This window comes from Nilaparvata lugens, chromosome 3 (genome assembly GCF_014356525.2).
Source record: "Nilaparvata lugens isolate BPH chromosome 3, ASM1435652v1, whole genome shotgun sequence".
NCBI classification, from domain to species: domain Eukaryota; kingdom Metazoa; phylum Arthropoda; class Insecta; order Hemiptera; family Delphacidae; genus Nilaparvata; species Nilaparvata lugens.
In genome coordinates, this window is record NC_052506.1 from 7,835,630 (window position 1) to 7,857,783 (window position 22,154).

A 22,154-nucleotide genomic window follows, 5' to 3' on the forward strand; every position below is an offset into this window, starting at 1 on the left:
TTCGTTTGTGCGTATATGCCGTCGTCGACCACGACAAGGTAAGGATCTCACATTGGGTAGATTTCAATTTGTCTAAATAACCTAAAATATTATGTTCAGTTATGTTTTAATGGGGGAGGTTGAGTCTATACTTTTTTATGCTTTTAAATGGCAATATGTAGATATTATTAGAAATGTTTTGATTTTAAGTTATTTGATCAGCTGTTCTAGCACACTTGAAACTTGCAATTTGAATGTCACCAATGCTTGTCGTCGTCGACTGCGGAAGTTTAGAAAATGCACCTTAAATAGAATTGTAGTTCAGAACTGAAAGTCCAGGCTGACCAATGAAAGAGAGGAGAAGTAATTTAGTTGTCTTGACAACAGCCAATAGGAGTCCAGAAATTTAGAATTATGAAATTATTAATTATTAAAAATTTAATGAGTTATTTAATTATGGAACGGTTCTACAATATTGACAATAACTCAGTCGGATCTAGGCATGTATGCAGATTATCAGTTTAAACGGAGAAATTTCAGCTTTTCGTTTAAACCTCAGAATTAAACACATTACGATAAATGCAACCATATCTACAAGAAAACATGGTATAGTAGGGAAATATATTTCTTTGATTTGTTTCTGTTTTAACATTAATAAATTTGACTTTATTTCTGCGTGAAAATATACAAAACAAGTGAAAATTAAGAGTAATAGAAAACTAAGCATGCAGTATTATCATTCTGCTCCACTATAGAAATACAATGAGAAAAAAGAACAAAACAAAAAACAATACAGTTAATGGCTTACTCTACTAGAGCTACAATGCAAACGAAAAATACATCAAAAAGACTACCCTACTAGAGCTACAATAAAATAACAGTGGACAGCAACTTAAGATAGAAATTCACAAGTTAAAAAGATAATAATATATATACACCATGCAGAAATAAGCCATTACTGTATGCAAATGACCTTAAGAGAGAGGTCACGTCCGCAGACAGGAAAGTATGTAGGATCGTAATCTTACATTTGATTATGTATTTGTTTTTTTTTTGTGTTTTAATAAATTGAATTGAATCGAATTGAATAATATTTTGTTGTCATTACGACAGTAAAGCTGGGGTTTTCGTTTGTGCGTAAATGCCGTCGTCGACCACGACAGGGTGAGGATCTCAGATTGGGTAGATTTCAATTTGTCTAAATAACCTGAAAGATTATGTTCAGTTATGTTTTAATGGGGGAGGTTGAGTCTATACTTTTTTATGCTTTTAAATGGCAACTAAAAAACACAAATAATGAAAAGTTATTTAATCAGCTGTTCTAGCACACTTGAAACTTGGCAATGTGAATGTCACCAATGCTTGCCGTCGTCGACTGCGGAAGTTTAGAAAATGCACCTTAAATAGAATTGTAGTTCAGAACTGAAAGTCCAGGCTGACCAATGAAAGAGAGGAGAAGTAATTTAGTTGTCTTGACAACAGCCAATAGGAGTCCAGAAATTTAGAATTCGACCAATCACAAAATAACCAATGAGAGGGAAGAGTTGTTGTTGTCATGACTGACTTTTGTCAGTAACAATAAATGAGAAAATCTTCTATTCTCTGGTTATAGGAAGATCTCTGCATTTTGAATCTTATTTATGATGCAGCTCATTAGAGGTTATTGTAAAATCTGTTGCATGATCTCATTTATATTTTGTAATACTGGAATCACAATAATCCATTAATTACAACCTCATTTTGATTGAGATACAAATTGTAATTCTCCATTGTTTAAACATTTTTGATAAGAAATCAACTGGAATCCCGTCATTATTATTTTGTTAGAAATCTAGCATCTTGGATTTTGATTTCATATATAACGGCACTCCTCTAACGACATCACAATTATGCAATACTCCTTGAAAATCTTTTTGAACTCAAATTGTTGTTGTGGTTTGCTTTGTAAATCTTATTAAAAGTCAGACTCGCCCACAACTTGTACTTGCATTGTAATGAAACTAGTTACTTCACCTATTGTTTACATGATAATTTATGAGTTCATGTTGTCCCTCTCAAGTCATTTGTCCGTTTTTTCAAGTTAACTTCATTAATTTATTGCTTTTTTGTTAATGTTTTAGGCCGGAGTATTGATAGTGGGTCACTCCAGTCATATATGTTGAGCTATAAATAATATTACTTTCCTTGCCCTATTATCATAGGTAAGGAAAGTATTGCTTTCCAGAAAAATTTAAGGTACCCTAATTTCATGTTTTCTATATGTTTTTATACGTTCTGTAGAACAGCTGTTTTGACGACTTTTGAAAAAATCATCGAATTTCACAATTTACACAAAGGAAAAAGTACTCTGAAAACAATTATATACACATATATAGAAGTCTGATCGTAGTTTCAAATATGTTGCCTCCAATCGTCATTATGTTATTCCCCTAAATTTTTCCTCGTTTATGAGGCTTATAGATCAATGAGCAAGGAAAGTTGTGTGAGTGTACCACACCAGATTTTTTTCAAGTGAGTCTCATTAATTTATTGCTTTATTGTTGATGTTTTAGGCTGGTGTATTGGTAGTGGGTCATTTTTTTGAGCTATAAATAATATTTGATTATATTATGATAGTGTGACGTCACCATATCGAGCATACTGTAATCATAAGATGATAACGATGAGTGAAGGAGACAGACATCCCCGGCAATAAAGCGTTATTGCTTCTATCAAATTAATGTGTTTGGAATTCCAGACAGAGCGCTCAATAAAGCTAAGGAGAGTTCCTGAATGGCATCGTTAATAATTGTGGGACTGTCTTTGTGCTTTATTCATTGTATTATGATTCTATGCTTTTTAATTTTAATTGTTCTCATTTTCTTCCCCGCTTGTTAATCATCCTTTGTTTCTCTTCTAGATTATAATTTTTATCATCTTTACATAAATTAATAATAAATTAGGACGTAGAGAGAGGTGTTAATTTCTTGTAATCAATTCATATTGATATTGTAAAAATGACTAATCGAAATTGAATTATTTTTGTAAATGTTTTGTACGTAGAGAGAGGTGTTAATTTCTTGTAATCAATTCATATTGATATTGTAAAAATGACTAATCGAAATTGAATTATTTTTGTAAATGTTTTGTACATTTAAAATGTACAACCTATACTATAATAAAAGTAAAGAATTAGGACGTAGAGAGGTGTTAATTTCTTGTAATCAATACATATAGATTTTGTAAAAATGACTAATCGAAATTGAATTATTTTTGTAAATGTTTTGTAAATTTTAAATGTACAACCTATACCATAACTAGTAGTTCTGTGAACTGTAGACCTCACGCAGTATTCTCATCCACAAGTACCTGATTGAAACTATAGACCTTATGGAAATACAGCAATAGTCTGGCTTCTCCACACATCATTCTGTGTAATCACTTGTCAGCTGATTTATGATGAATAATTCTATAGTCTGATTTTTTACTCTAATATTGGCGTATGAAGGAGGCTCCTTTTTCCATTTATATTATCCTTGAAATGCAAAATTTCAAAAAACCTTGTATATACGTCGACGCGCAATTAAAAAAGGAACATACCTGTCAAATTTAATGAAAATCTATTACCGAGTTTCGCCGTAAATGCGCAACATATAAACATATAAACATATAAACATATAAACATATAAACATTTAAATATTAAGAGAAATGCCAAACCGTCGACTTGAATCTTAGACCTCACTTTGCTTGGTCAATAAAGTAAATAACTGGCTACCTATACACGTACGGGTTAGGAAAATTATGTTTGACGCATCATCACGTCTGAACTACTGGACTGATCAACTTGAAATTTTGTATATAGATTCTTAATTAACCGAGGATGGTTGTAGGCCTATTTTCAATTCTTGACGATTTCATTTCGTCAAGTTTTCAGTTTGTCATGTTTTCAAATAGACCGTTGCGGAGCATGGGCCTCCTGCTAGTAATAAATGAATAAGAAAAATAAAATTTATAAATTCATGGAATTAATATTCATTTCACCATTTCGATGAATAACTCAACATAATAAAACAATTTGAATGTAGTCTTAAAAATATACCATTTTATCCCCTCTTCTACTTATCTTGTTCTAAATTATTTATTTCGGAATGCCTAATTCTCAAGCTACACAACGTAGTTTCAATAAGGCTCCAAACCTATTTGCCCTGAGTTTAACAGATTAAAATATGTTTTTTCATCTTATCACTCACTCCTTACTAAGCAAACATGAGCTAGGATGAGCTCTTATCTACTGTAACTCTGTTCTTGAATACAGTCGACCCTTGTCATATTTTTAGTCTGAGTACTTTGGCGTATTTAAAATGTGTACAATATTTATGGGTTAATAAATTTGTAATGTAATAATTGATGTACAAGTCTTCTTTGTTGGAAAAAAGATGAGGAAGACAGTAAGATCAATGTTAATCTGTGATATAAAGTGTATGAAGTAGTCAAAAGTTTAAGTCAAAATAGTTGAAAACGGTTGTTGCTCGATAATCTTCTTCTTCTTTCTTCATTCAAGGTTTAGGCTCTTGCCTGTTCCGATTCACAACAGTAAAATTGTATATCTTTCTATTACAGTACAGTAATCTAAAATTAAAATAATCATTAAATCAGTTAATCATCTTTGTATGTTGCTCGATAATCCACCTTTTAAATCATTGAAAATATGTGTACAGTATATGTAGGCTATTTTCTCATAAAGGCAGAATCCATTTTCGTACAGATATGAGCAAGCTAAATCTACCTTGTGTGGGACTGTCTATTCCTGAGTTGAGAACCCAGCCATGTAGTATATATCTGGACTATAATACTGTACTGTAACAAATCATATACCTCTTTTATGTTTTAGACCCTTCTCTAGATAGATAGATAGATATTCAATGAAGAGTGGATCACGATTTGACATCACAGTGTCAAATAAGTTTCTTAACTTGACACTGTCTTGAAAATTACATGAGTGCTCGAAATTATATTCAGTAAAAAATTACTTTTTCCTACAGTTACGTTGAAAAGTGGCCATTGCTGCACTGATTACAGAACGCAAAGAATCACTTTTCCGCTCTAGTGCGGGAAAAATTTTTCTGCACTCCAGATTTGCAACATGGCAACGCAAAATACTTAGTAGGTTATATGTAGCAACAGTGCAGCAAAATCAAAATGAAGTTGGTAACAGTGACTGCTGTGGCTGCTATAGTGAGCAGAGGTGCAACGAAGCACAACGCGCTAATTATTATTAATTATATATTATAACCAAGGACAACATTTTTATCCAATTTGACAATAAATTAAGGTTTTTATCAATAATAGAATTACACAGAAAAACATTTGATGCATTTCAGGTAATTTTACCCATAATTACCCACTTTTCATATTCAATGGTAACTGTAGGAAAAACTTAATGTGAAATACGTGCGCAAAGTTCCTCTGCTGCACTCAAGAAACCATTCCGCCCTCGCCTACGGCTCGGGCGTAAACGTTTCTTTCGGTGCAGCAAACTGTCACTTTGCGCACTAGTTGCACAAATAACTATTGACTTGGAGGAATATGCGGCGCAGTCGCGTAGAGAAATGGAGGTAGATCAGCCAATTATACAGTGATGGAGAGAGTCGTAGTTGGAGCAGAAGGGCAGTTGCCAATTTGTCGATTAGAGTCAGTCGACTCAATGCTTTCAAATAGGAAACTTCGTAAGTTTAACATGAGCTCTTGAATACTCTCTAGAAATTAGAGAACGCTGGCCGGGTCAGAACGGTAACATGGCCTCCGTTGTTTCCCTACCGCTGTATGCCTTCTCTGCTGCGCATGTACTTCCCAATTCAAAAGAAATCTTGAACGGAATATAGTTGTGTTTATATTATAGAAAAAGTAATAATAGGGTAATTTCTATAATTGAGCAATTCAAGTAGCCCTATCAATACATTATTAGGTTTCATCAGATTATTCTTGAAATCGAGAGTTGATTTTGGTGGAAACATCACGAAATCTCCATATTAATTCAGAGTAAATATTACAGATATATATATGTATGTACAGTTTGTGTATGTGTATACCTGGACTAATAGATTAATGAAAACAATATAAAAATCTTGAGTTATATACTAGTTGTTGAACTACTTCAAAGTTTTTAAAAAATAAAGGGTAGGCCCACTTCAAGATTTTCATATTGTTTTTATTAATTTGTTAAAAAGTAGCCCATGTGAGTAAAGTGTTTCTGGACTAATATATATGTACAATTCATGCACGTCTCCTAGATACTTCCGATAGAAAGTTAGTTACTGTCTGCCAACAAAACCTTCGCTCCTACTACAATCCTGAACCCTCCGACAATATTGTCAACCTGCATTTTGACAGCAATTGTCCCGCCGGAGGAAAATAACGACCCGTTAGTTGCTTTTCATGTGTCAGTCGTTATTTACTGGGCCGCATTCGTGTTTTCGAAAACGTTCAATTGTCGTCCATCGAGCGCTCGGTGCGTTTACAAATGAGACACTATTGACTGCGCTCTCCTCAAGATCCTCTGTCATCTCGTTTTGTCCGGTATTAGGCTTGTTTTGAAAAGCAGCGCGTGCAAAGATTATGGTTGTTGTGTTGTCCATGCTACAAGCTCACTAATGCAGTCCACTTCATGACCTGTTCACCTCATTTCTTGTTCAATGCAGCTCAATTATGGTTGTTTATGGTTCTGTATACTATCAAGGAGGAACTATATATTAGTTACTTAGATCACTAACTTTCCTTCGGCATAATGCGATGAAATCCATCATTGACGTTTTTATGGTTGGGTGAAATTATTGGGTTGCAGCTGAAGTAGGTGTGTCACCTGAAGAGTAATGTGAAAGTGCTTGTCATACATTGCAACAATTGAGCATTATTCACCACAATTTTATTCTCTGGAATAATATTTACTTAATGAAGACAAATGAGACAAGATTTCTGGTATTCTATTCAATACATATATTTGATAATATGAAAATATTGGTTGTGTGTTGCGGTTGACTGACACTGTCCTATTTCCTATTAGTTTCACGATAAATTGTGCTCACTATAACCTTAGTGTCCGGTTTCCCATTAGGAAACTTACGGCTACTTAGGACTACATACGACGAGGTGGAACTACCCTTGGGTCTCCCCACCATTCGAAGCCATACGCTAATAGTTCTTTGTATATCTAGAGTGAAAAGTGCTGTTTTTTCTCCCTGAGGGAAAAGTTTGAAGCCCAAGGCGAAGCCGAGGACAACAATTTTCCTGAGGGAGAAAAAACATTTTTCACTCGTGATATACACAACATTTTTCCTCCACCTACATTTTTATAAAAACTGCAAATAAATTATTTTTAAAAACGTACGTGACCAAACAATTTTTTACAACATAATCTAAAAAGTAAACTTGTAAAGTAAAAGTAAAATAGTAGGCTTGTAATCACAGTTCTCCGCCGACTGTCGGCAAAAGTTGTAACAACAATGGCCGCCACAACTACCGTCGTTTCAAATTTGATTATTAGTTAATAAGGAATATTCGTTGGCTGGTATCTTGAATAGCATGGAATATAAAAAAATATTTATAATTTGTTTTAGTATAGTGATATGAAGTTTGTAATAATTTTAGCATACAAACATTTATTTCATATGTTGATATGATGCTGAGTAGTATCAATGACTGACTACTCTATATGCTTCCTCATCTGAGCTTAGACCTTCTTACCTATTACAATGTAAGTTTTTAAAATAGAGATGCTTCCCGTGTTATTTAAATGTTTTTGTTTTTTACTACCGAGAGCGAAAAAGTGACACCTTAGAATTATGTTTCAGGGAGTAAGTAAGTACTTTAGACAGTAGGTGGAGGAAAAAATAATAGTTGCACGATAATCTCCTGATGTTTCCCTGAATTCCTGCAATCATAGGAAGTAATAGGCTGTAATTCTGAATTGAGAAATTGTATGGGTTCTTTCATTTCTTCATATGTAGAAGGAAAGTGACTCTCATATTCCTGTTGAGACTGGTTTCCAGAAAATTTATAAATTTGTCATTCAACTTGAAAAATTGTTTACCATGGAGGAGTATGTATTCAATTCAAAAATTTGTCTTCTATACAAAAAATATACAAAAAACAGAACGTTCAGCAAGAATATAAGAAACCTATAGAATATAAGAGAGTTGCTAATACAATTCAATACGAGTCATTAAGAAATTACAAAAGATGAAATAAGAAATTATGTAATACATTATAATAATAAAAGAAGATGATAAGTGGAATAAGGGTGAAAGAAAGAGAGAAGAGAAATTGATTTAAAGCATGAATATTGACTGCCATTTTCATATAGAAGATACGGAAAATGGATATAATATATCTATTACTATTTATTATATATATATAATATAATATATCCATTACTACATATTATATCCTATACTATTAAACGAGCAACTTCTGTCTATATGTTTGGATGTTTAGATTTTTATATGTTTGTACGTTTGTATTTCACCGTATCTCGAAAACGGCTCTAATGATTCTCACGAAATTCAGAACATAGTAGGTTTATAATATAAAGATTCGATTGCACTAAGTCTAATCCCTGGGAAAACTCGCTGAAGGACATTAAAAAAGATAATATTATAATTCATCCTTGGAAAAACAGCTGATAATAATTATTTCGTCGTCTGTTGGTGATGGAAGTGAGTGAGCGAGTTCATGTGTGTGGGACTGTGTCAAAATTATGACTCAGCTGTTGAACTTTTGTAATCATTCAATCAGGTACTTAGTGCCGGTTGCAAAAAAGCCGGGTTATTTTCAATCCTGATTAATTCCATTAGATCCATCTTTTTGAAATGGTCTTCTCTGATTTGGTTCACGTGAAGTTTATCAGGATTAAAATTCAACCCGCTTTTGTGCAACCGGGCCTTTGTGAGGGAAATTTTTGCATTCATCTGGGAATTAATCTCAATTTATTGTGATTAGATAGAACATTTCTGTATGAATGTTATTATAATTTCTTCCTTCGTAATAAAGTTTTATGCTTTTGTACTCCAGAGCGAAGCTCTGAAATTGACAGTAACAACATACTAAATGAACAGCTGAATTTCAAATCCAACAAACTTTTTGATCACATAATAAACACCACAAATCTTCCTAACCATCAAAACATTATTTCGGTCTACACTGTTGAAAATGATCGCCAGACGATTGAAAGTACTCCAGTCAGTAAGTAAAAGTTTTTAATATTTACTTAATAATCGACTGCATGTCGTGTTCAAATACATAAAAAAGTGTGTTTATACAAAGCAGCTCGGAATGGATCAAGAAATCATCACCTATAATAGAATAGTTATGAAAATGATATGAACTGGTCTCCACATTATACAGAAGAATATAGAAATTTGTCATTCCACTTCAAAAATAGTTGTTTATTTATGAAAAGATCTCATGAAGTTTTTAAATTCTATTGTAGCCGAAAATACCCATTGATAAGAGTCAATTAATTAGATCTAGTGCCTTGACAAATAGTCTGTTTAAATCGTGGAGTAATTGAGTTAACTGGATGAAGGTCACGCAACTACAGACAGCAGACATCGTTCACCCAAAACGAACGAATCAACTCGTTTATCTTTGTTATCAATGATTGATGTGGTCAAATTAAGTTCTGGGAATACTGTTGAGCAGTTTATTCTAAAAATGTCAATTTGTGGATTGGAGACTATACAACGTCGAAGAACGTCATCAATTGCTAAGAAAATGTGATATTAATGATTCACATGATTGATTGATTGATTCCTGCAGCTGAATTCCCTCTTTCTACTATCGCAGATATATAATAATATCGGGGACCGAGCTTCGCTCTGGAGTACAAAAGCATAAAAAATGTATTACTAAAGAATAAATTATAATAACATTCATACAGAAATGTTCTATCTAATAACAGTAAATTGAGATTAATTCCCAGAGGAATGCAAAAATTTCCCTCACAAAGGTCCAGTTGCACTTAAGCCGGTTAAATTTTAATCCTGATTAACTTCACGTGAACCAAATCAGAGAAGAACATTTCAAAAAGTCGGATCTACTGGAATTAATCAGGATTGAAAATAACGCGGCTTTTTTTGCAACTGGCACTACCTGATTGAATGATTACAAAAGTCCTACAGCTGAGTCATAATTTTGACACAATCCTTCACACATGAACTCGCTCACTCACTTCCATCACCAACAGACGACGAAATAATTATTGTCAGTTGTTTTCCCAAGTATGAATAATAATTATCCTTTTAATGTCCTTCAGCAAGTTTTCCCAGGGATTAAGACTTGGTGCAATCGAGTATTTATATTATAAACCTACTATGTTCTGAATTTCATGAGAATCGTTAGAGCCGTTTTCGAGATCCAGTGAAATACAAACATAATAAACATATAAACAGAAGTTGGTCGTCTAAGAGTATAGGATTCTATCTATCCTACTTTTCTTTTGAAGAAGAAATGAATGTCTTGTATAATTCCTAGAGTCCAATGCCTTCTCATTGCAGATTAGCTTATAATTAATAGCTATTATATTAATAGCCATAGCTTATAATTATTTATAATTAATCAGATTTATTCAATTCGATTGTTATAACACATTATGTTATAGAAATTTGGTATATTCGATTTCCTATAGTGAGGTCCACGTTATAATGGCAGTGTTTGATTAGCAATGGTATTATTGCTATCCTTTTCCATCATTCAACAAAGCAGATAGCGCTATCTCTTTCTCACTTTGCTCTGTTGCCAGATCGACTTTTAAAAATGTAGAATTGATCATTGACAGAATATTTCATCTAATTATGAAAATTCATAATGAAATCATTGAAATAATATAATTCCTTGCTTAAAAAAATATAAGTTTTTTGATCATTTTAAACGAGAATGAACAGTTAATATTACAATATTGGGGCACCGAGCTTCGCTCGTTATTTTATTTATTTAAAAAGAATAGAATTTTATTGGTCATAAAATATTCACATGAATACATGGACTTCGTCAATTTTTTAACACTAAGTAAGTCAAAGCAAACACAAAACACTAAGATCAGTCAGTATCAGTACAATACAATAAAATAACATGAATCACATAAAACGATTCCAATCTATTCTAAAATAGTCATGTACGGTGTACAAACATTCATCATTAACACTGCTTTCAATATTAATTTTTTTAAATTGTGTGCAAGTGAGCACTTTCAAGTGGTCAGCTGTGGAGTTATATAATTTGATGGATGTGAAGTGCCACTTTCTTTGTGACTTAGTATGACTGTACAACGGAATTCTCTAACAGTAAACAGAACACAATTCTCTGGAATAATCGAGTTTATATTTCCCAGCTGGCCATATGTTATCTTATGAATTTCGGGGATGCGATATTTTGATTTTTCACATCCTCACTCGCTCATTCCCTTTTTACTATCCACAGCTGTTTCAGCCAAGGATGAATTATCCTTTTAATGTCGTTCAGCGAGTTTTCCCAAGGATGAGACCTAGCGCAATCGAATTGTCATATCATAAACCTTCTATGTTCCAAATTTCGTGAAAATGGATAGAGCCGTTTTCGAGATCCGTTGAACATGAATATAATATATATGGTTATATATTTAATATATACTCATATAACCTTATAACCACGTAACCAGATAACCACATAACCAGATAAATCTATCTGGTTATATTATAAATATTATAATAATATATTATACATATATATATATATATATATATATATACATATATATATATATATATATATATATATATATATATATATATATATATATATATATATATATAATATATAATATATATATATATATTATATATATATATTATAAATATATCTGGTTAATTTCATATCCTCTCAATTTTACTTCTCTTACCAGAGCCTGTACGACCTATCAAATATTGTTATTGTTACAAGAATTTCATTTTATATTTCATATATACATATATACAGAAATTGCTCGCTTAATATAATAGGATTAATTAACCTGTTTCAGCTATCGTCCATAGTAGGCATTGACAAATCAGAGGATCGGCAACGTGGATCTCCACTGTCATTATAACGTGGACCTCAATATAGAATTGATACTTGCTCTTGTTAAAAAATCATTCATAATTATTAATATTGTCTTCTTCCCAAAAGGATCCAAAAAAATGTTGCGTATACAATAATTATTCAACATATCCTCTCAATTTTGCTTATCTTCACAGAGCCTGTACGACTTTTCAAGTATTGTTATTGTTACAAGAATTTTATTTTCTTTCATAGATTTCTCATGTCTCCAATAATGTATTATGTAAGCCATGTGAAGGAGATGCAAACGTTGTCGTATGTTGTTCGAGATTCATATCCAAAGCCCTTCTTCTGTTATATATGAATATCATTATAATCTGATAATATATTTTGGTATTCAGTAGGTGTGACCGGATGACTCCAAAATAAACCGGGTGACAGGAGGCCTAAAATCACGTGACTTGAGCATCAATTAGATAATCAACATCTAGTCAGAATGATCGCTCACACACTTGCATATTACTGTACTTATTTAGCAGCTTCCGTTCATTGTGTGTGATCATTGGTTTTTGCTGTTCAATTCAATACTCGTATTTCGAAAAAATACATTACTGTATAGTTTATATACCCAACTTGAATGAAAACGACTTTATATTAACAAAACTACCAATTTATTTAAACAATTTGAGATACATGTTTCGGTTATTACACCACAATCAATCTCTAGTAAACTGAAAGCATAAACATAGAGCAGCAGAATACTAGTAGTTCTGTGAACAGTAGACCTCACGCAGTATTCTCATCCACAAGTACCTGATTGAAACTATAGACCTTATGGAAATACAGCAATAGAGTGTAGATGTAGCCCCACGTTTGGCCATTAGCTGTTAACCAATGAAGGTTGATCTCTAATGTCATTGGCCGAGGTTAGACACTCCCAAGTATTCCAAATAATATGGTCATGGCAACTGATCCGCCATTTTGATTTGGTAATGACTTACTATCGTAACCGCATTGGACAACTTCAACCAATGAAAAACGAGCAGTGTATTTTGTTAGATTCGAATGTGCTTGCTGCTTATAGGAAAGTTGAAGCACTGAGCTCTTAACCTTCCGGTAGTCGCGCCCTTCTCAATCACACGAGCAGTCGCGTGTTGTATTTTGTACAACATCCAATTTTCCAAGTGTTATGTACTCTGTTTACTGTCACATACTGTTACTCTGTTTACATTTACTATGTTTACATATTAATTAATTGTATATTCACTTTTTCCATCTTCTTGGATTATTTTACGCCTATGAACATTTGGATGATTACCATTTCATAGCCCAATAAGGTACATCAAGCAAGCCATCAATTCTGTGTTATTGCTTCGTTTACAGTCCCCGTATACAGTATTTCCCTATCTTATGCACTGTCGCGACTAAATGGCACCTAAAGACTGAATCATTGCTCGGTTGATGCTGCAACTCAGTGGAGTGATGGGGGGAAAGTTTTGGAATGCATAGGTGACTCATTCACTGACACCACCCCATTGCAGCAAAAAATCTGACACTGTAGTACTTTTTACAACAGCGCGACAGCCGGAAGGTTAAGAATGAATTGCTAATCTAACTTATCATATATTTTTCGTTCTGTTAGTTGCTGAATGAAATTTTTGATCAATCATAATCTGAAATTTTATTCAATCACAAATCGTATAGTTAAGAATGAATTGCTAATCTAACTTATCATATATTTTTCGTTCTGTTAGTTGCTGAATGAAATTTTTGATCAATCATAATCTGAAATTTTATTCAATCACAAATCGTATAGTTAAGAATGAATTGCTAATCTAACTTATCATATATTTTCCGTTCTGTTAGTTGCTGAATGAAATTTTTGATCAATCATAATCTGAAATTTTATTCAATCACAAATTCGAGTGACTAAAATAGTATTATTTTAAATCCACTCAACTTTTCAGACAGGATTCTAGAGTTTAAACATTTCATGAAATGTCAATTTCAACTAGCCGTTGTGTTAATTCTTCAGTAGGTTTCTTAAGCAGAACAGGAAAACGAGTTGAAATCCCTGCATCCTTATTATTATAATACAGTATAAAGGAAAGAATTGGCTTGTACACGTATGGGATAGGAAATTCACGAATGACGCACCATCACGTCTGATATACTGGACTGATTAATTTGAATTTTTGCATATATAGATTCTTAATTTACCGAGGAGTATAGACCTATTTTGAATTCTTCGAGTTTTCAGTTACACCCTTGCGAAGCACGGGTTACGTGCTAGTTTTCAATAATCTAGGGTCAGATTGAGATGAAGATCTTTCTAAAAAAATTCAAAGGCAATAAGTGTCGTCATCTGGATATACCTCCTAACATACAAAGATTCGATTCTTTCAACCATTGAAATAGCTTCAACTGATTTCAATAATGTTGTTATTGATTTTCAACAGTAATTTACTAGTAGTTCTGTGAACAGTAGACCTCACGCAGTATTCTCATCCACAAGTACCTGATTGAAACTATTGACCTTATGGAAATACAGCATTAGACTGACTTCCCCACACATCTGTGTAATCACTTGTCAGCTGATTTATGATGAATAATTAATTCTATAGTCTGATTTTTACTTTAATATGATGAATAATTAATTCTATAGTCTGATTTTCTAATATTGGCGTATGAAGGAGGCTCCTTTTTCCTTTTATACTAGTAGTTCTGTGAACAGTAGACCTCGCGCAGTTATAACGACGTCCCAAATCATAAGCACATTCACACTGATACACTAACTATTTATTTGATCAGATCATGCTTACACAATATTTAATTATCATATAACGCTTTCCGGAATTTAGCGCGAGAAAACCAGGCGCCCAGACGAATTCTTTGCATCCTATTTAATAGTGCATAAAAATTGCATTCAATGAGGCATGCAATTTATAGTCTACACAGCTGCTGATTTTTTACCAAGTTACATTGAGATATTGAATTGCATGCGTCATGGCATGCAATTTATAGTCAACTCGACAGCTGATTTATGATGTATAATTCTATAATCTGATTTTTACTCTTATATTATATCCTTTTATACTATCCTTGAAATGCAAAATTTCCAAAAACCTTGTATATACGTCGACGTGCAATTAAAAAAGGAACATACCTGTCAAATTTCATGAAAATCTATTAGTGCGTATCGCCGTAAATGCGCGACATATAAATATATAAACATTTAAACATTCAAACATTTAAACATTAAGAGCCAAACCGTCGACTTGAATATTAGACCTCACTTCTTTCGGTCAAAAAACTCAAAGGCAATAAGTGTCGTCATCTGGATATACCTCCTAACGTAGACTACAAAGATTCAATTCTTTCAAACGTTGAAATAGCTTCAACTGATTTCAATAACATTGTTATTCATTTATAACAATAATTTATTATTCAATCTGAATATCAGTGTTGGAGAGTTGTCAAGAAAGGCTTCCAGTCGTAAAAACCAACGCAAATCAACTTAAAAATCCAGTCCCCATATTGATTTTTAAGCTTGTGGGATGCTGAGTACTGAGTAGAGGTTGAAAAAAGAAGATTTCATATTTCAGTTGTCTGTAGTATTGAGTGTAGCCTTCATCCTGTCACTATAAAAAATATGAAACTACAATAAATTACTTTTATTATAACACTATATTATTCTACTCACAATGAATGCCAAGTGGTTATAAATTGTGATTGAATATGTCTGTCTATCAAATATCATACTACAATGCCAACTGTTGCAAGTGTTATAATAATTTTCGCCTACTTGTCAAGTATGTAGTGTGTGTTTCATAGCCGGCTGTTTATCGCTGGGCAAATCCTCGCTGCTGGATGAAATGGGTCAAGTGTATGCAAACGTAACTGCAGTGCAGAGCTCTCCGGTCTACAAGAATTGTTGCTTGTTGAAGGTTAAATTATCATAACAACCTAGAGCCATCCATGGTGGAGACTGGGCTGGAGCCATTGTGAGATTCATCAAAACTGTCAGAACTGTACTGGCTGAATGGGTAGCATTGTATGAGTTGGTAATACTGAAAGTACCCGGTGAATTTCATAAGAGTGATTTTGTTCCTTGTTTGCTCTGTGTAAGGATAACGTTGTGATCCACTTTTTGCAATATTGCTGGTATTGAACGGATTAATTCTAGCCCTAGATTTTATTAATTCTAACCCTCATTGTAGGTAGTGAAGTAGATCTTCTATCACAAGTTGGTGAAATGAATAATTGTACTGTGGTAGAAATATAGCAATATTGCTTTTTACTTTCCTTGCCCTATTACCATAGGTAAGGAAAGTATTGCTTTCCGAAAAAAATTAAGGTACCCCAATTTCTAAATTTCTATACGTCTTAAGGTTCCCTGGGGCCTGTTTCATAAAAGTTACAAGTCCTGTAATACAGGAGAAGTTCCTGTATTACAGGTAAAATTTAGAAGTTTGTGTTTCATAAACAATTTTCCCTGTAAAACAATTTACAAGACATTTGCCTGTATTACAAGTAAATAATACAGGACTTTATCATAGTTGTGTTTCATAAAAAGAAACTTCCTGTATTACTGGACCTGTAAGATGTCGAATATTTTATCATTGTTTAGACCATCCTAAAACTTTCACAAGTGTAGGTAGAATCTTGAAAAGCGACATTTTGTTGAAAATGTAACGTGTTAAAATGGATGAAGGTAGAAGTTCTAGTTCTGGTAAAGATTACTATGTTATTATTCGTAGGCCAAGAATTTTCGAAGACAGAATTTCATACAATATGATGCAGGAAACTTATCAATATTATGAACGGTTTAGATTGAGCTTTCCTCAATAAAGCGTTATTGGATATATTCATAAAATGTACGTCCATAATGTTTTATGTTTTTTATTAAACAAATTTAATAAATGTCGTTGGTTTAATTATTAAGATTTGATAATTGACTTTTTTTGAAACATTACTACTCACATAACTGTTATAAGTTAATATGTAGTTATTATAATTTCTCAACTATTTATCATTAACAAAGTAATTTTCCAGCATGAATGCAATCTGTCCATCGTCAAAAATTTGATAATGTGGATTTTCCACCAAAACATCTCAAGTAGCACTTTGTTTAAATATTATATTAGGCTAGCTGGACAACGGAAACATTAATTCAAAATAAAGGCACTGTAATACAGGTGATTTTACAAGTGTAGAATTATTTTTATGAAACATAATTTTACAGGATTGTAAATTTTAATTTATAAGTACTGTAATACAGGCCCTGTATTACTTGGGTTTTATGAAACAGGCCCCTGAGTCCAAAAAAGTGGTTTTTGCGTATTGGTCTGTGTGTGTGTGTGTGTGTGTGTATGTGCGTCTGTGTACACGATATCTCATCTCCCAATCAACGGAATGACTTGAAATTTGGAACTCAAGGTCCTTACACTATAAGGATCCGACACGAACAATTTCGATCAAATGCGATTCAAGATGGCGGCTAAAATGGCAAAAATGTTGTCAAAAACAAGGTTTTTCGCGATTTTCTCGAAAATGGCTCCAACGATTTTGATCAAATTTATACCTAAAATAGTCATTGTGGAGCTAAATCAACTGCCACAAGTCCCATATCTGTAAAAATTTCAGGAGCTCCGCCCCATCTATGCAAAGTTTGATTTTAGATTTCCAATTATCATGTCTCAGATATAATTTAAACAAAAAAATTCTAGTGGAAACGATTGAGCATGGACATCTCTTCAATTAATGTCCATTAACATTTTCACCAAAAATTGAAAATAAGCTTGAAATTTGAGAAAATGTAATTATTCAATTGGAAACTGTTGGCAACTGTTGATTCTATTAAATCATTCACTATGAAGAGATAGCAGATCTCGTGTGTATCCAGCGTTATTGACCTGTCACCAGCTGGCTCAGATCTTTGACTTGAGATGCGCGTTTACACTAGCGTCAAGTGATCAATTTTCATAACTGGAAGGAATGTTGTGTGAGTGCGCCACACCAGATTTTTGCAATATTACTGGTATTGAACGGATTAGTTCTAGCCCTAGATTCTATTAATTCTAACCCTCATTGTATGTAGTGAAGTAGATCTTCTATCACAAGTTGGTGAAATGAATAATTGTACTGTGGTAGAAATGGAAGTTTCATCTTTTACGCACCTTCTCTCTACCACCTCAGTTGTTGTACTTCCATTTTCTCATTATCAGCATCTCCTTAATTGGAGGCCAGTGTAGGTGAAACAGAAAACTATAAATGTTTCAACTCTAGATCCACTTAGCACTGTCCACAGATTGATAAACTGAAATGCGGTTCCATCGCAAACCTTGACAGACTTTCATTGCGTCTACCAAGTTCAGTGGTTGGCTCCACAAGTTGCAATGGTATTCTACTTTTATTCTCTGTGGTTAGGTCTCACCCTCTCAGTCCAGCTTTTGACACACGGGTATGCAGATTGCTAAATTGTTGTTATTTGGTGGGAGGCAGGAAGATGTGATGATGATGACGAGGAGGGTACAGCAAGGGAGGGGAGGAGACTGGCGCCACTTTGGTAGGCCTCGCGTCGCGGCCTCAACTGATCTCGGCACTTCTCGACGCGGCAAATTCAAACGAGCGTTCTTTCTCGCTCTTTCTCAACTCAACTTTCTTTCTTTCTCTTTCTCAACTCTCATCTCAACTTTTTGCATCACTAGGAACGTTGAAGCTAGGTCTACTGTGTTGAGTTGACTTCCAGTTTATGACTTTCCTGGCTTTTTTATGGTGTTCTTTCTCTTTCATTTTCAAGTTATTTCATACTCTCTTCTTCTAATCTTTGTTCTTTTCAAGTGGCACTTCCTTTCACAAATTCTCTTTGTGAATTTAGTTCTGTCGATTCGTTGATTGCGAATTTTGGTTTCATCCAAAAACTGCAAGTGAAGAACAGACATTTTTGTTATCATGATCAAGACTTGATGATACTCAATATAATAAAATTGACATAGAGATCGTGAACAGATAAATAAATGGGTTGAAGTCTGTTTCTTACCTCTTTGGAAACAGAAACGATTTATTCTTCTTCTTCATTTTTTTCTTCTTCCTCTTCTTCTTTCAAATAATCTCTAGCTCAGAGATAACGAAAGAAAATCTTATTCTCAATGGTGATAGTATTCATTGCTTTTAACTTCTACGGTTTTGATTATTGTCAACAAGACTAATATTTGTGGATAATAATTTGATTCTATCAGTGCAAAATCAAGAGATAAAATCAAAGTAGTTGATAGGTGTACTGTAGGAGTAGAATTCTGTAGTTCTTGGAGGGGGTTTTATTTAGTTCTCAATCAATAATGCAAACTTTTATCATAATCCCCTATCTTCGTCATCCAAATAAAAATCAATATGAAAAAGATTCTTTTTCATCCTTCTTTTATATTTTCTTTTTCTAACTCCCATCTCCTTCATTCTGCTATATTCTACATACCATATGTTTACATCCTATAGTGAGGTCCAGGTTATAATGGCAGTGGAGGAAGATAGGAGAACAACGTTGCCGATCCTCCGACTTGTCAATGCCTTCTATAGACGGTAGCTGATAGAGGTTTATTAACTGTTCATTCCAGTTTAAAATAATCAATTATATCTTATTAATCAAGTAACCATATTTTTCAATAATTTCATAATGAATTTTCATAATTGGGACGAAATATTTTGTTAATTAATTATTAATTTGATATTGTTGAAGACGATCTGGTATCAGAGCAAAGGAAGAGATAGCGCTATCCGCTGTGTTGAATGATAGACAAGGTTAGCAATAATCAAACACTGCCATTATAACGTGGACCTCACTATAGCTCTTGTTTTCTCAATTTCTCTTCCTCTTAATACTTCTTGTTTATTCTACCCTTGATTCTTGTCATCCAAGACCTCTTCTCTCCATTCTCCTTCTTTCTAAAATTTATTCAATATCACCTCTTTCTTTTCTTGTCACTTTCTCACTCCATCTCGCTTTCATTTCTCCTATTTCCTCTCTTTCTTTTTCGCTCTTTCCTCCTCTCTCTCTCTCTCTCTTCTCTATCCTTTCTCTCTCCACACTGTAACTTTTCTAATTAACTCGCAGTCACATTCTCTCTCTCTCTCTCTCTCTCTCGTGCAGTGGTTATCCATACATGGCTTGACACTTGACAGTGTATCAACTTCCTGTGTTTAGCGTCTGCCGACCGGTGCTATTATGAACTCCTCGTGTGTCCGTCTATCATAGAAGTGAGGCGCCAATCTCTTAACTCATCTTGCATTTCAATTTAAATTCTCGCCTATCTCACTCTCACCATCTCTGTCTCTCTCCTTTACGTTGGTGTTCTCTTACCAAAATGCGAGCATATTATAAGCTTGTGTTAGGATTATTCTACTTTTTACGTTGATGAAAATGGGACAGGAGGACAATTATGTACAGGAGCAGCAGTCGTGATCGGTAATTTCTCTTCAATTATCAAATATATGTAACGCATCTATCTGAATAAATATTGCATTCTTTATTGATTCATACAATGGGCCATATGAATAAAAACTGAGCATAATTATGCTCATGGGCATGAGCATGGAACATAAGGGTTTGCTCATGAGCATGAAGTAGAAGCATAAGCATTTCTTCATTTTTATATGAATAAGTTTATCTTGTACTCTTACCTTATGCTCCTGAACTTTGGAGCCAATGCTCACGTATTTTAACGATTTTTCATTAGCTGATTCACCTTACCTGTGGCCTTACTTTGTTTTTATAGTGAAAGGTTAGAATGTGCTACTCACGTAAGCGCTACATATGCAAGTATAGACACCGCTTGTGTTTGGTCGTCTGCTCTCTTCTCTATCTATGAATTAAGTTTTAGGCTAGTTGAATTCAGAATTATGAAATAATATCGAGAAAAATGACATCTCTATAATAATCTTCAGCATAATCTTATAATCTCAATAGCCTTCTTATAATCGTCTACACTCTCCTTTTTCCTATTCTGTGATGGCTATCTTTATATCGGATAGGTACATATATTTTGTATTTATTCTTTTGTAGGAAGATTGGTGATATATATCACGGTATTTAGATGAAAACGGTAGGGGTCATGAAATGTGTGCGCAGTGGCCAGCCAGCTACATTGCGTCATCGCCACCAACCGACGTTTATAACACCTATTGGCAATTTATGAAAATTATTTGTTAAAAACAGATGATTGGATATAAAATGACGTCAGCGACATCGGAAATTTAGCACAAACATGCGCGTGACACCTACCGTCTTCTTCTATTTACCGTGATATATATATCATGGTTGAATCTAAAAAGAGTTTTATAGTTCTCAACTATTGGTTGTGATCGTATCTGGTATAGTTTCCTCTTCCTCACACGAATTAGTTAAGCCATTTTACTATGAGCAAAAGGTGATAAGCACCTTTTTTGAAGCATTTGCTTCAAAAGTTGAGCAAATGCTCTAGTTTATTCATACAATTTTGAGTATAAGCTTTTACTTTTGAGCAAATGCTCAAACTATTTTTTTGATGAGCATGAGCAAAAGGTTTTGCTCACGTTTATTCATAGAAAATGAAGCAAATGCTCCATATTTTAGAAGTATAAGCAAATGCTCAACTTTATTCATATGGGCCAATGAATGAATAAATAAATAAATAAAGAATGAATACAATTCTGCATTTTTTAAATGGAACATTTCCCATTATCTGGAAGATGAGGCTCTAACTCTATCATAATTTTCTTGCATATTTGTAATGATAATAATAATAATAAAATGACTAGTCCTTGTATTCACTTACATGATTGTCCACCAACGGAGATGTTCCTCAAATATCCCGAAAATATGTTCACCTGGAAATAGGCTACATAAATACTTATGGAGATCCCCACACATCGAAGATTTTCACGATATTGACAGCACTGGCACTAGGGCTTTAGCAGCACTGAAGATTTTCCTTTTTTTTCTTCTCTCTTCACCCAAACGTGAGGCTATACATAGGAGCGAATATCGCGTATTTTATACACAGATATAAATAAAATGCAAATATGTCGTATTTCGCGTCACCTATCCAGCCAACGTCTGAAAGTGGGCTCAGACATGAGATTCTGAAATGTCGTG

At 33.6% G+C, this 22,154-nt stretch overlaps 1 protein-coding gene across 1 annotated transcript in view; it reads right to left on the minus strand.

Moving 5' to 3' along the window:
• The window catches only part of LOC111056614, a 93,295-nt gene extending 71,446 nt beyond the window's left edge, over nt 1–21,849 (minus strand). Inside the window, exon 1 of the mRNA XM_039425314.1 lies at nt 21,835–21,849. The gene's annotated coding sequence lies outside the window, so the exon portion shown is untranslated. The remainder of the gene's footprint in view (nt 1–21,834) is intronic.
• Nucleotides 21,850–22,154: the final 305 nt, after the last annotated feature.